This window comes from Eptesicus fuscus, chromosome 16 (assembly GCF_027574615.1).
Source record: "Eptesicus fuscus isolate TK198812 chromosome 16, DD_ASM_mEF_20220401, whole genome shotgun sequence".
Lineage (NCBI taxonomy): Eukaryota > Metazoa > Chordata > Mammalia > Chiroptera > Vespertilionidae > Eptesicus > Eptesicus fuscus.
Window position 1 is genome coordinate 40,180,999 of NC_072488.1, and position 15,365 is coordinate 40,196,363.

Genomic DNA, 15,365 nt, shown 5'->3' on the forward strand with positions numbered 1-15,365 from the left:
GGTGGAAATTTATTAAAGAGCAAGTACAGATTCCCACATAGGGAGGGGGAAGAGACCCACAGAATGGACTCCCATGTGGGGAGGGGGAAAGGGTCCCTCTGAGTTCCTTTTCCCTATGGCTTATAAAGGCTGCAGATCCTGGTGCCTTGATATCCCCTCTGATTGGTCACTATTCCCTTTAGACTGGTTACTATAGTAACTCCTGAGCTCAATGGTCAAATCTCACATGGGACATGTGATGTTCTCACCCCTTCCTTCCTTATTGTTTTCCTATTCCATTTGGGCTTTCTTCTTCTCCTTCTGGATGAAGGGCTTCCTTCTCTTTATTTTGTAAATACAGACATTTCGCTGTTCCAAGCTCCCTCATTCTATGGAAATGTACCTGTTACAGCTTTTTAGTTCCCTATTCTGTGGAAATATATCTTCTACTGCTCTGCAGCCCTGTGTTTCTTCCATGGTCCCCTTAATTTCTGAAATTTCCCAAAACCTGTCTTTTTCACCCCTACAAATTTCTGTTTCAGTTGGGCCCTGAAGAATGGGTAGAAAAGGACTTCTGAAAGTAGGAAAAGGGTGAGGGTTGGTAGGTAGATAGAGGCACTCAGGAGGGAGACACTTCTTATAACCTATAATATTTACTGCTTATAGCTTAGGTACTGGCCACTAAGCAAGGCCATTGGAAGTGAGAAGCTCGAGCCTCAGACTGGGACCCTAGATTCTGAAAAAGTGGAGTTCTAGTCTGGTTAGTGCCCCAGACTTCAGGTCCTGCTGTCACTATCTTCTAAGTGAGGCATTCCATTAGGTCGTGAGAGTGGGCTGAATGGTGTCCCATGGATGTGCAGACATGCCTCGTTTGATTGCACTTCCCTGTATTGTGCTTTACAGATGTTGCATCTTGTACAAATTAAAGGCAAGACTGTCCACCAGCAAAAAGATTATGACTTTGTTGTGTTACTCGATTTATTTCGAAGGTCTGCCAGGGAACACGCAATATATCTAAGGTTTGCCTGTATTCATTCCCTAATTACCAGAACCTGTGATTATTGTCTTACACAGCAAAAGCTTGAATGTCACCTTATATGACAAAATACATGATTAAGGATATTGACAGGAGGAATTTTTCCTGGATTATCTGGGTGGATCCTAAATGCAATCACATGTTTCCTTCTAAGGGAGATGCAGAGATGTGAGGCAGACTCACAGACACACAGGATTCTTTGGCAATGTGAAGATGGAGGCAGACATCAGAACACAAGCCCAGGAACTCTGGCAGCCACCAGAAGTTGGATAAGGTGAGGACCAGATTCTCCTCTACAGCCTCAGAGGAAATGTGGCTCTGCTGATTTCAGTTCAGCCACACTGATCTCTAATTTCTGGCCTTCAGAGCTGTGAGATAATACAATTGTTTTAAGCTACCAAGTGTGTGGTTATTTGTTACAACAGCCACAAGAACATAATACAGTCACATATACACTGAGTGGCCAGATTATGATCTCTGAATGCATAATAATCTGGCCACTCAGAGACCTGGTGCATGAATTCGTGCATGGGTGGGGTCAGGCCAGCCTGGCCAGGGAGAGGAGACATGGGCAGTTGGCCGGCCTGCCTGCTGGTCGAACTCCTGGTTGAGGGGACAATTTGCATATTAGCCTTTTATTATATAGGATATACACTGAGTGGCCAGATTATTATGCGTTCAGCGATTATAATAATCTGGCCATTCAGTGTATGTGATAGGTGCATGCGCTCCATGGAAAAGTTTGAGATGCACTGGCTTGTTATGCCACCCATATCAGGGGAAATATTTGCATATTTTACAAAGACCCTTTAGAATCACAATGCCTTAACTCTGGGAGGCACTGCAGGGCCATGTCAGGTGGGAGGGAATCTATATGAGTTCGGAGCAGGAGGCTAATTTAGTGCCAGTACAATCATAACCTTAAAGACGCCACTGCCTTTTCCATCCAAAGCCACTGGAGACTTTTGTTGAATTTGAGGCCCATCTTAATCATGTCACCTTGAACAAGTCATCTGAGACTCTCCATCTCAAACATTCATCTCTAAAATGGAGAAACTGGTTTTCACTTCAAAAGTTGGATTTGAATATTAAAGGAGATAATGTATGTCAATGCATTATGTAAATTGTAACAGGTTATGAATTCAGCAGCATTATTATTATTTTCTGTGCATGAGACCTTGAAGATTTCAGGCTGAGGAGACAAATGACATCCTAGGTTGGATGCCTGTTGCCTCACTGGCTTTTTGTGAAGATGAAACAAGTGCAAAGTAATTACTGCCAATTATGAGAGCAGATCAGGGGACAAATATTGTGTGAAACAACTCACTACATCCTTAGAACAACTCTTGGGGGTAGATATTATAACCCCCATTTTACTGAAAAATGACTATATTTTGGAGGGCTTACAGTGTCGTGGCACATAGTAGGTAGCTGATACTAAATTGGTTGCTTTTGGATCCTGCAATTTCTGCCCCAGTTTTACACAAGATCTATTCCATTGCTCAAAACAAATTAAAAAGAACCATAATTTGAATTAAATGATGATCTTTCTATTGTTTTTCTGTAAAGTTCATCATACATAATAATAGACAAACATGTAAATTGACCATACCTCTGCTATGCCCACAGCCAATCAGAGTGAGTATGCAAATTAATCCAACAAAGATGGAGGTTAATTTGCATACGTAGGCGCCCAGCAGCCTGGGTCCTGGGAACTTTCTCAGCACCCAGGTCACTCCGAGGTAGGCCGTGGGTCCTGAGCAACCTGGGAAGGGCCTGAGCCAGGGGGCTCCTGGGCAGGGGCGGAACCAGGCAATCGGAGGGAGCTGGGGGTCCCCTGCCCAGGCCCCAAGCCATGGCCAGAGGCTTGGGGCCTGGGCATGGGCCGAGCCAGGCGATCGCCTGATTGGAGGGAGCTGGGGGTCCTCTGCCCAGGCCCCGAGGCTTTAGGCCTTGGCAGGGGTGGAGCCAGAGATCAGAGGCGAATGGTGTGAACTACAGAGGAAACACCTTTTCTGACTGCTCATTGCTAAGCTCCCTGTTTGCCACTGGTAATATTCTTAGTAAATTGGGTATAAGAATCCAAAAAGGTGATCTAGGGTTTTTCCACCACACTCCTGGAGAAAAAAACAAAGGTCCGCTGCTGGAGGGCTAAGAAATGTCATATCCTGCCCTAGCCAGTTTGGCTCAGTGGATAATGCCTAGGCTTGCCGACCGCAGGGTCCAGTTTGATTCTGATCAAGTGCATGTACCTAAGTTGCAGGCTCCTCTCTGGCTGGGGCCCAGGTCAGGGCTCATGCAGGAGGCAACCAATCAAAGTGTTCCTCTCACTTTGATGTTTCTCTCTGTCTTTCCCTTTCTCTTCCACATTCTCTAAAAGTCAATGGAAACATATACTCAGGTGAGGATAAAATAAAATAAAATAAAAAAATAAATAAAATAAAATAAAGAAATGTCATATCCAATGAAAGACACATCTAGAAAATGCCTAAAGAAAGTTGTCATTTTTTCATAGTGAAGGGACTGGAGTCTGTATTGATGAAAACACCTTGCTGGCTGCGGTGACTGGCAGTGGCTGCAGCAGCGAGGTGATGGGGCTGGTGCCTTCCCCTGATCAGTAGGACATCCCCTGAGGGCTCCCAGTATGTGAGAGGGGACAGGCTGGGCTGAAACCTCCCCGCCCCCCCAGTGCACAAATTTCATGCACTGGGCCCCTAGTTTAAAATAATAAGTACCTGCAACCAGGCACAAGCTTCTACTGCTGACTGCCTAGTTCTTGAGGTGGGTAAATTAACAGAACCAAGGAACTCTGTATTGTAGTTTCCTGAACTTCTGTGAAGGTTCTAGATGAGGAGAATTATGCCTGTCTTCTTAGCCTCTAGAAGCATTCCTCAAACTTCCCTTTCTTTAAGTACGTAAGAGGAAAGGCCGCAGGCAAGTACAGCCATCGCCCACACTTTGTAAGTTAATTATCATCTTAAGTAGTTGGGGATCCTTGGATTTCTTTCAGGGCCTCTCTAGACAGTGTCTTGGAACTGCATCAATTATCTCAGTAATCCCTTTTATTATTCATGTTCAAAATACCCACTTAATGGAAGTTAAACTCCAACCTCATGTCATGTCAAATGACCTGTGTATAGGAGAGAGGTTTGGATTTCCTGGTTTTGAAGTAAACAATGGGCTGTAGTTTGGTGCTCCATGATTCATAGGGCACCAGGGAAGTACATTTGGGCACCATGGGTGGTTTTCTTTACAGATAGAACACAGAAGGGGTCTTTAGTAAAATGCACTATCAATTTATAAGGAAAAATATGCCTTGTCAATGCACTTCAAGAAAAATACATTTATTATGTCATTAACAATAATACTAAGAAGGAGCTCAGATTCTAACACTGGGGGGATGCTAGGTGTCTGTTTATGTGTGAGAGGTAGGAGTAGGTAAGAGAAAGAAAGAGCACTAACAAGAGGAATGGCAAATAAAGGCATGTGATATTGGGGGGAGGGGCAGCAATGATCAAAGACAATGATACCCCAAGGCATAAGAGGTTGGAGACAAAAGATCCAGTGAGTAGGGAGACCTCATATCAACAGGTATAATTTTGGCAGACTTTATGAAGGGCTCACTCAAAAGCATTTGTGTTGTCTTTGAAAGAGGGGGAGGGTATTTAGTGGAAGGTAAAGAGAGCACAAACTCAATAAAGAGAATCTTATATGTGAAAGTAGGAGAGCATGTAGGAAAATACAAAGCCACTCAAGGGTTTTTTTCAATCGTATGATTCAGGGATTAATATACAGATCATTATATATGGGTAATTATTCATTTAATTCAGGGATAGGCAGGCAGACCAGAACTTGCCCATGGAAAAGGCTTTAAAAATTCCAATGTAGAGACACATGTGCATCAGGGATTCATTGAATAAAAAGGAAATTGTCTGTGAGATTAAACTCAAATTTATAGGTGGAGCCAGTTGGCACAATCCCCACAGGGGCATATACAAAGTGAGTTACAACTTAGGCAATCCTTTCCCTAGAACTTTCTAGCTTGCAGCAACACTGTAATAATCAAACTATGGCACTGACCCTAAAGAAACGGAATTTTTGGACTGGAACCCGGATTCTTTGTCCATGGGAGTTGAAGAATAAGTCCGCAGACCAAAGGTGGTATAGCAAAGGTGGAAATTTATTGAAAAATAAGTACAGCTCCCACATGGGGAGGGGGAAAGAGTCCCACAGAATGGACTCCCACCTGGGGAGGGGGAAAGGGTCCCACCAACTTCCTGTTTCCATGGTTTATAAAGGCTATAGTTCTTATGTCCTTATATCCCCTTTGATTGGTCAATATTCCCTTTTGAATTGGTTACTATAGTGACTCCTAAACTCAAAGGTCAAACACCACATGGGACATAGTTCTTTTCTTTCTGTTTATTCCTTCTTCTTAATTTTGTAAATATAAACCTTTTTGGCTACTTCCAGCTCCCTTGCTCCCTTATCTTATGTAAATGCAACTGTTGCTGCTCCCTCCACCTGGCTTCCTTATGTTATGGAGATGTACCTTCTCCCAATCTGTAGCCCTATGTTTTTTCCATGGATCCCAATTCTAAAAATTCCCTAAACCTGCCTATATCCTGTTTCACTAAAATTCCTGTTTCACTAACCCTACAGAGAAGCTCAAGTCTGCATTGTCCAGTTCCTCTTTGCTTCAAAGTCAGTTTCCTGCTATAGAGACTGAGAAAGTGACTTGCCCACAGTCATACTGCTTATAAGTGGCAACACACGGAGTATAACCTGAGTTCTTGGCTTTGGGCAGTGATCCATCTCTCTACTCAGTAGTCACCTCCCCCTGCCTGTTCTAAACAAGAATTTGAGCTCATCTCACAATATCTGAGGAGAGATGGCTCTCTCTAGAAGAGAAATATCTTACGTGGCCCAATTGACCAATCAGTAGGAGGATTGGCCCAATTGACCAATCCCTAGAAGGATCAGGAAGTGAGGTCCTGATATCATCTCAAAAAATTCTCTCTTCCTGATCTGGCCCCACCGTTATAGTGATTCTTACATTTATTTTTGAAAACCCTCAAAAATATTGTTAAAAATTCACATAACTTTGGAGAATAATACATTAGGTAATTATTGGCTATTGGTTCCTTAGAATGACTAAGCCTATCAGATATTTTTGCAGTGATAGCTGGCTGGGGAGAATGTAATAAACAGAGAAATGGATTTGAAATATTTTTGACAGCAGAATCTGTTTTAAAAAATATTATGAAACTTTTATTTAATAACCTCTATCTATTATGAAGTCCATCAGTTAAATCAATGGGGTTGAATCAAATAATTTTTAGTTGGGGGTTGGAAACACAGCTGCAGTCTCAGGATGTCCTAATGTTTAAATTAGGTGGCTGTCCAGTTCCTGAATGGTCACTGTATAGCCAGTTCTAGAAAATTCAGACTGACAACCAATAGTCAGACCAGGGTCTCCTAACTGGTTGCATACACCAGAGAAGGTTTATATGGTTGTCCACTGGGAAGGGAGATTATGAGTATTAATGTCATTTTTAAAAATTTCTGGTTTTGTATATATTTAATATATAACTTATATATGTATGTAACATAAATAATCTGAGGCCCTTTCCAGGTAGAAAGAGACCTGGGTAAAGCCATGAAGGACCCAGCAGAGTCAGATTTAAGCTTGTGGGGCCTGAAGCTTATAGAATTTTGGCAGTCTGTCTTTAAGAAAAGGAGTATGAACTTGTGACTTGTAAAACTCAGTATGAATAGAATGTATATTTAGGATGAGAACAGAAATCACAACACATTACTGGAGATTTAGAGATTTGGTGTGTTTTTTCTTCTTCTGAGATATCTAATGTAATTTATCAGAATCATAACATAGAAAGGATTCTTAGTTGCTGCCTGGCTTCTCCTTCCCACCTATAACTCCCAGCAACATCTACCAGTGACAGGAGCCCAAATAAATAAGTGATTCAAATTCATGTGTGGCCACTAGCTACTTAGGGATTGGAGAAGAGAATGGGGGTGGAAGGGAGGCCTTTGTCTTGCTTTGAGATGAGGAGAGAAAGGGCTTACAGACATATCAGCCAAGAACCTTTCTAGAACTGGTAGATGCCCATACTATTTTGCATACATTAAATTGTTTCACTCATTTTGAGTTAAAAGGAAAATGGTATGGGCAGTGCCATCAAAAGGTTGGAGTCAGGCAGAACGAGTTCCAGTTCTAGTGTGGCCATTGGTCCCAGTGTGCCTGGGCCTGTCTCAGTTTTAGCACCATATCTCACTGTTGGTCACCCGTGCCCATCCAGCTGTACTGCTTGGTGATCATAAGACTGTGTGTGGCAAATTACCTCTTTCCTAATGCCAAGTTTGCTCATCTATGAAACAGAGATAACAGGAGGACCTATCTCACTCTCACAGTTCTTCAGAGAGGCAGGGAGGGACAGAGCACAGCACTGAAGGACAGGAGATGCTATACACTTAGTGTCTTGAGCACCTGTACTAGTTTCTGTTCAATCCTTTCCAGGGCGTCAGAACCCCACTCCTTCCCTTGATTTTCTCAGTGTTTGTTGATTAGTTGAGACTGATTGCGTTTGTGCCCCTGAATTTTCACATCACCTTGTGTTTATGGGTAGAGAACACTTCCCCAAAGTGCACCTCACTTTCAGGAAAGCCTGCTCACTGAATCCCCCTACTGTGTCTTTGGGTGAGAACACAGGGGACACTACATGACCTCCTCCCGACCTTTCCAACATTCACCCATCCCTGAGGTTAAGTGCTTTTCATGTGTGTTGCAGGACAACGGAGTAGAATATGTTTGCTTGTTTGTTTGTTTCAAAGAAAAAGGGAAAAGTGTCCAGTTCAGAAATTGACATAAGAGTAAAAGCAAATTATCCATTAGGGAGAATGCATGGAGTAATAGAAAGGGCATGGCTTTCTTTTTTTAGTTACTTATTTTTGTGTCAGGACTGCAGAATTGTAATTCTGCTTTCCCAATGTGAGCTGTGCGACTTGGAGCAACTTAAACTTTCTGAGTTTCTACCTCCTTATTCATAATGTGGAAAAAAATCCCATCACATCTATAGAGTTATTGGGGGAATTAAATGCATTAGGTAATGTAAATAAAGCACTTAGCACAGGGCCTGCCTTAGATAAACTGCCTTTTTACAAAAGAAAAGTAAAATACAACTACAGGAAATCCTCAAGACTTTTTGCGTGAGCACTGAGTTAAAACAATGGGATTGAAACCTGACTTTTCTATGTAAATGAACACATAATAAAGCATGCATACCACTTCCCAAAATATGAGCTAAAAATTGAACTGAAGAAAAAGAAAACACTCATGTACACTTAATTTCACTTATTAAAGGGATTCCTAAAAAAAAGAGACTGTGCTGAATATGGGTAGGAAACAGTCAGAATTATCCCCAAAGGGCATGTGCTGTGTCCTAGGGCTCCTGGAGGCTAGAAGCTGAGGTCTCCAACTGGAGAACATTGGGAAATACCCACTCAAAACTCCCTCTGCAGTGTGGTATGTATGTTGTCTGTAATAGGGCCCCAAGAAATGCCCCAAGGATAATAGTCAGAAGGCTTTAAGTGTGAAGATTTCATGTTTGAAGAACCATTTATGGATCATAGTCCACTCTTTTTTAAATATATTTTTTATTGATTTCAGATAAGAAGGGAGAGGAAGAGAGAGAAAGAAACATTTATGATGAGAAAGAATCATTGATTGGCTGCCTCCTTCATGCCCCACACTGGGGATCAAGCCCACAAGCAGGGCATATGCCCTGACTGGGAATGGAACATGACCTCCTTGTTCATAGGTCCGCACTCAACCACTGAGCCACACAGGCTGGGCATAGTCCACTCTTATTAGCATTTTAAATCATTGGGTCAAGGGGCAAACATAGTTAGCAGAGATTTTACAGCTAGCTTTTTCACTTTCCTTGAGTTTTATGCCAATTTGGCAACCAGAAAACACTGGAATATGCATGCTGACCTGGAGGCTATAAAATACATCCTCCCAAAGATTGGCAGAAGATGCAAAAACACTGGTAAAAAAAAAAAAAAAAGGCTCAGTAAACTTGAAGAGTTTATAGTCATATTAATTGCATCCAAATGTAGCTTAGTCATTTTAGGGGCTAAGGATTTTATGGAAGATAGTAAAAGTAAAAAAAATGCCTTTTTTTTTTTTTTTACATCCAAGTAATCTGATTTTCAAGGGTTTAGATGGAATCAGGAGGTAAGGAAACATTAGTTGGAAAATTTAGGAATGTGAAATTGTCTGTTGTGAAGATTCCTATGGGTAGAGAGCAAATTGCAACCTTTCTTTTTCAGTGATTCTATACCAAAATGCTAACAATTGATCCCCCAAGTTAAAAGAAAAATAATGGGGCTCATTCTCTCTCTTCTGATTAGTTGATATTTATTACATTATGAGCTAGAGTACATAAAGGGGTGGGGGTAGGGATGAGTGGAGGAAACAATAGAATGAAAAGAGGTGAGGCAGATAAAAGGGAATGAGAAAAGTGAGCTTAGTAAGAAAGTGGAATAGGAAGAATATAGATTTCAGGTTTACTGCATTGGAAGCTGCCCATTGCCTTCACTAGCAGAGAGGTGTGAACAAGGAACCAGGAAGGCTGGTCAACCTTGAGGCTCTGGCAAGGGTCAGAGCCATACACCCACTGTCTAGTTGAGACAAAGGGAGCTGAAGCAACTTCCACCTTTTAGTCTCATGTAAATCCTTGCTGATGGGCTATCATCGAACTGTTACTGGAAATTGCCTGCGTAAGGGCTGTGGGTGGATCCCAAACCTGAATAAAAGGGATCGCAAGGCCAGAGCAAAGCGGAGTCTTCTCTTGGGCTTCCGCCTGGCCCCTAATTCCCAAGTTAATGCCTAGTCTCTTTCATTTGTGTGCGACCTCCTCCAGAACCCGAGCCCTGAACCTGAACCCTGAACCACACAGAACATGGGCAGAGGGGGAACGCCCGCAACTTACACCCCAACGTGGGGCACTAGCATTACTGTTTTGGATTTGCAAGTGTACAAACTAATTAGTATTTTTAGCTTCTATTGGCATCATAGGGATATACATAGTCTTAATTCTAAAATAACTATTGCATAGGGAGCAAACAGTAGATAATTTAGGTCTATGTACATAAAAGATTGCTGACACGGGTGGCAAATACCACATGAAACCTGGACAGGCTGAATTTGTTTAATATCTGCCAGATTTATAGGCAGACATAACACTTTCTTCAAGTATTATTCATGCAATTGTGAATGCCTTAATTCCTTATGCATGGGACAAGAATAAAAACTTCCAAGTAATTTTAAGGATGAAATAACTCAAACTCTTTGATTATCTAAGGTTATATATTCTTGAATGTCCATCAGCTAGTTTCTAAAATACCATGCTACAACACTTCGGCCTCATTTAGTTATTAGCAAAAAGATAAAATAACCCTTCCTTTAAAGTAAATATCTTCATGGGGATGACTGAAGTCTAGAGCAAGATAAGTATTTGGTTAATTGTTTATATGACTCTGATATACAAAGGACACTACTTTGGAGTCCTTGCAGCTCTGTTTGACCATAAGAAATCACTCTTTCATAGAATACTTTACAATTAGAGTTTTCCTTTACATGACCTACTCCTTAATGGACATTTAGTTGTACTAGAAAATAAAATCAATAATATCCAACTCCTTTCCTTTTGAGATTTCTACCCAAGTCTCCAAATAAATTTACTTGTATTTAAATACATGTAAAGATTCAAATATTCCATCTACCTTGTGGAGTAATACAGGGTGGAGCAAAAGTAGGTTTACAGTTGTGAGTAGACAAAACACAGAATTTATTCCTGTATAATTATTTATTAATTATCACATTCTTTTTCATATAAACAACTTTTGCCCCACCCTGTTTTTGAAACAGGGGCCAATGTCCAAAATTGGGGTAAAAAATTATAAACATTGCATGTTATTAACCAATGCAATCTTAAAATATCTTAGTAAGAGGTAACACCTTGGACTTTGGATAAAATTCAAAGTCCCTACCCTGACATATAGGTTACCCATGACCTTGCCCTAACCTATGACTCCATCTATTGTAAACAATCCTGCAACATGCACATATCATTGGCTCCAGGAAATCTTGTTCAGGTAAGGTTCCCATTGCCCAGCCCATCTTGAGCACTTCTTTCCTGTTCACTTGCTCAGGCTCATATTCACTTAGCTTGCCCTTCTGTTTCCTTCTCTACCTTCAAAAGTCAGCTCCTTCAGAACCAGTGCCAATATCACATTCTGTAATTTCCCTGATAGATTCCATGTGAAGTTATCTCTCCTTCCCTCCCAGTTTTTATATTTCTCATCAGTATAATTCATTTGGAAGGAGAAAAAGAAGGAACCACTTATTTTCTTGCCATATCTCTCTCTTCATCATTCTCTGTGTAGTTATGCCTTGTCTCACCAGGCTACTCCAAGCATTTCAACATGAAGAAGCACGTTCCTCACTGATCAACTCAATTGACTAGCTGTGTCTACACAGAAAAAGAGTGCAAAATATGTTCATGTATGATCTGGAGAGTACTCTGTCATAGACTTACATTGTAGCTATGTCAGGAATTACTCACAATCGGCAGCCCATAGGACTGTAACTCACCAGACAGGAAGCACAATCAATTAGATAGAAATGATCTACTAAACAAGCAGATACAGACTTTCATAATTCTTTAACAATTTTTTTAGATCAATAAAAACCTTCTGGAAAGACATAAAATCCATTGTAGTTTGTAAACTTACAGCTTATTGTAAGCTACTTATTGGAACTATATAGATACGTTGCTGTTTAATGTTGCACTAAGAATTTTAAACCAAAGATGTGATTGCAGTTACTAGCTTGTATTTGTAAAAGCAGAAACATAATAGTAATGGTAGTTTTGCTTTGGGCATTTCTTTGAAGGATCCAAGACTTGCTTACCATATGCCACTCTAATTAATACAGCTTATTTCTGTTGACTAAGGTTTTAATTTGTTTGTTTTCTAAGTTCCTGGATTTGTTTCAGTGGACTAATAAGAAAGGAGATTTAAAAAATAAGCCATGACTACACTGGACAGCAAGGGGCTTCATGAATGCATGTAGGCACCAGCCTTGTTTCACCGCTCACTTCCTTTTCCAAACCAGCATTCCCTCCACTCCTCTGCCTCCATGGATTTACCTTAGTTTTTTGACTCTGCAAGGGAACTTGGTGCTCATCACTTTCCAAGTCAAAAGATATGGCCTTGGCCACAAAGTTCTCAATATATCATCAGGTCGTTGTTGGACTCTGTTTTCAGCTTTTCTTAACGGTGCACTTTACCAGGCAGCTTTTTCATACATCATTAAACAGCAACTATAACACTTGTGCCCTCTTTCTGATTTACAGTAGATAGTAATGTTTAAGATCACATTTAACGCCACATGCTCTTCGCCACTTGAGCAATCTTGTAGGAATGAATTGTCAATAGTACCTCTAAATTAAGGCCCCCTGGAGCTCAAAAGGTAAGTCTGGTCTTTCAGAGGAGGTACAATAATAATGCTAGATAATGATTTTATTTATGAATCTGAATTTGGGGTCTCCTTTTCTTTCTCTTAGTGACTTCAGCATCTAAACTTTAAGAATCGTATAAAAAGCAAGTTAAGAAAGTGACTGCATTTTTAATGATGGATCTAAAATCATTTCAGTCAACATTTATTGAGAGTGTCATCTATGAGAGAAGTAGGGAAGTAGCAAACACATGGACACTGCCTTTACGGAGTCTGAAAACAATCAGAGGAGAGATAGGGATGGGGAGAAACATGTACCAGAAAGTGTATAACAACACCCACCTTCTGGCAGATGCTTGTAGCTGCATACTAGAGAAACCACCCCAGGTTCATACTTCTAAGTACTTACTTCTATGTTGAAATCATTTGGAAATATAGCTGTCACCCCTGGTAGACTGGAAGTTACCAGTGGATAGAGGTTGTTTTACTCATTTTTGTTTTGTCATGCCTAGAACAGTCTGAAACTGAAAAATGTATGTTGAACTAATTCGATCATGTAGGTGTGTGGAATGAAAGGGAGAAGAGCATGGAAGGTCTGATGTGGGGAGGCTTGAGAAGCATAAAATATTTGCTAAATGCTAAGAAATTGGTATTTTCTTTTTAATTTCTTTTGTCTACAAAATACATAACTGAAAGCAGAGAGCACATTCTAAGAAGAAAAGCATTCTCATTATTCTCTTTATTCTCAACCATAAAACTGAAGGATGAAGGCAACTAGTTGCAAAGTTACACATGTTGCATCCTGGTTTTTTCATTGAAATGGTACACTCTACTCACAAAAGCGTTTTCCTACTTTTGTATAAGGCCTTAGTCTACCCCTACTGCAAGCTTCTGGGAATATGGAGATAGTCAGTACTAGCAGCCACATGGGAAGTGGCATTTGTCATGATCATGTATGCAAAAATAGTCCTGCTAGAATTATTCAGGTAGGTGAGGTTGTGGTTTGAAATATCCCAATAACACCTTCCCAATTTTTACTCTCTATGTCTATTGGTTGGGCTGAAATGAGAGTAACTAAAGATGGAAACTTCAGAAGGCTTGGACAATTTTGGTGATCTAGGGGAAGGGAGATGTTTCCCAAAGATCCATGGATTCTGTGCCAGAATAGACACCTCTCATGGATTTCCTAAACTCTCTTTAAAAGCACTCTAAAAGCAAAAGTTGGGGGTTTACAGGCAAGTAAATTTTCCCTGAAGTCTCATGTTTTATTTTCTCATGAATTTTGCATTTTATCCACATTATATTCACATGCAGTCCAATATGTTTTCCCCACTCCCCTCTGATTTTTTATCATATGGTTATTTAATGCTCCTGTGATATCTTATCCTTGCTCAGTTTGAGCAACAGGGCTTTAAAACATAAGTTATGAGAGCAGACATTTCACTTTCCTGTAGTATTTAGTTGCTAAAGACCTGTGGCTTTCTCCCCTGAGGCTAGATAGCCAATAATCATGCCCAACAATTGTGCACATTTATAAACTTCACATTTCTACTTTCTCAATTGAATGGCTGCCACTTATTAGTGAGTACAGCCAATATTTATTGAGCATCTACAGTATGCAAAGTACTTAGCTGGGCCTCTGTTATGTGAAGGTATGAATCACAGTATCAAAATGGACAGTCATGGCTTTCTCCCACAGGCTCAGGACAGAGAATATCCTGGACTAAAGTACTGGGGTCTCACTATCAGCTGGGGACTTTTGAAGCCACATAGCTTTGGTGGTAGAACTACTTAGTCCCACTCCAAGCTGTGCTCAGAAAAATCTAAAAATATAGACCTAATTCTCAAAGAATGGGGCAGAGTTCATAGATATATTTTTTTTTGTACATGTAATACCTTCATTCAAGCACAATTTCATTAATTTTCCCAGGTGATTAACTTTATAGAGTTGCGGTTAGTGACATATTTTTTTTCCTCTGGCACTCCTGGGAATATCTGAAATATAATCTTCTACCATAAATTTATTATAGGAAGTTTGATGAACAGAAAATATATATGGCAAATGTCCCCAGCAGAGTTCCATGAAGGAAGAATGTTCATATATTGCTTTTACCCCAGTGTCTTTGTGGCTCCATAAATATGTATGTATAGTATATAGCAAACTCCTTAAATGTCTTGGCCTACCTCAGTTGATAAAACTACTTACTTAATGTACTTGAAAAATCTGGGAGTGTGCTGCTTAATTCATGCTTTGAAGTTTCCTTCCATGAGAAACTAATAGTGGCCTCTTGGGTCCTTTTTATGATTGGCAACCGGACAAGCATGGAGTGTTTGCATCATGACAAGCCCTGTGGTAGGAAGAGTGGAAGACACAAGGGTAGGTAAGGCTACTGTGGAACCTTCTTTTGTGGAGCTGCATGTTTAGCAGGAGAAGACAACCATGCATATCAGTAGCTCCAGCCTACCAACTCAGGATAACATAAGTGCTACAACAGGCTTGGTGTCACCAAAAACCAGGGATTATGACCATCTGCAAGGATTGCAGATTGTTTTACAAATTAAATATTTGAAATATATATACTAGAGGCCCAGTGCAGAAAATTTGTGCATGGGTAGGGTCCCTAGGCCTGGCCAATTGGAGCCTTCTGGCTGCTGGCTGGGGTCTTTCTTCATTCCGCGCCACACCCTGGTGGTCAGCGCACATCATAGTGAGAGGTTGAACTCCTGGTAGGTCGACACTTTGCATATTAGCATTTTATTATATAGGATATATATATAATCATTATGTTGTCCTAGAACTAATACAAT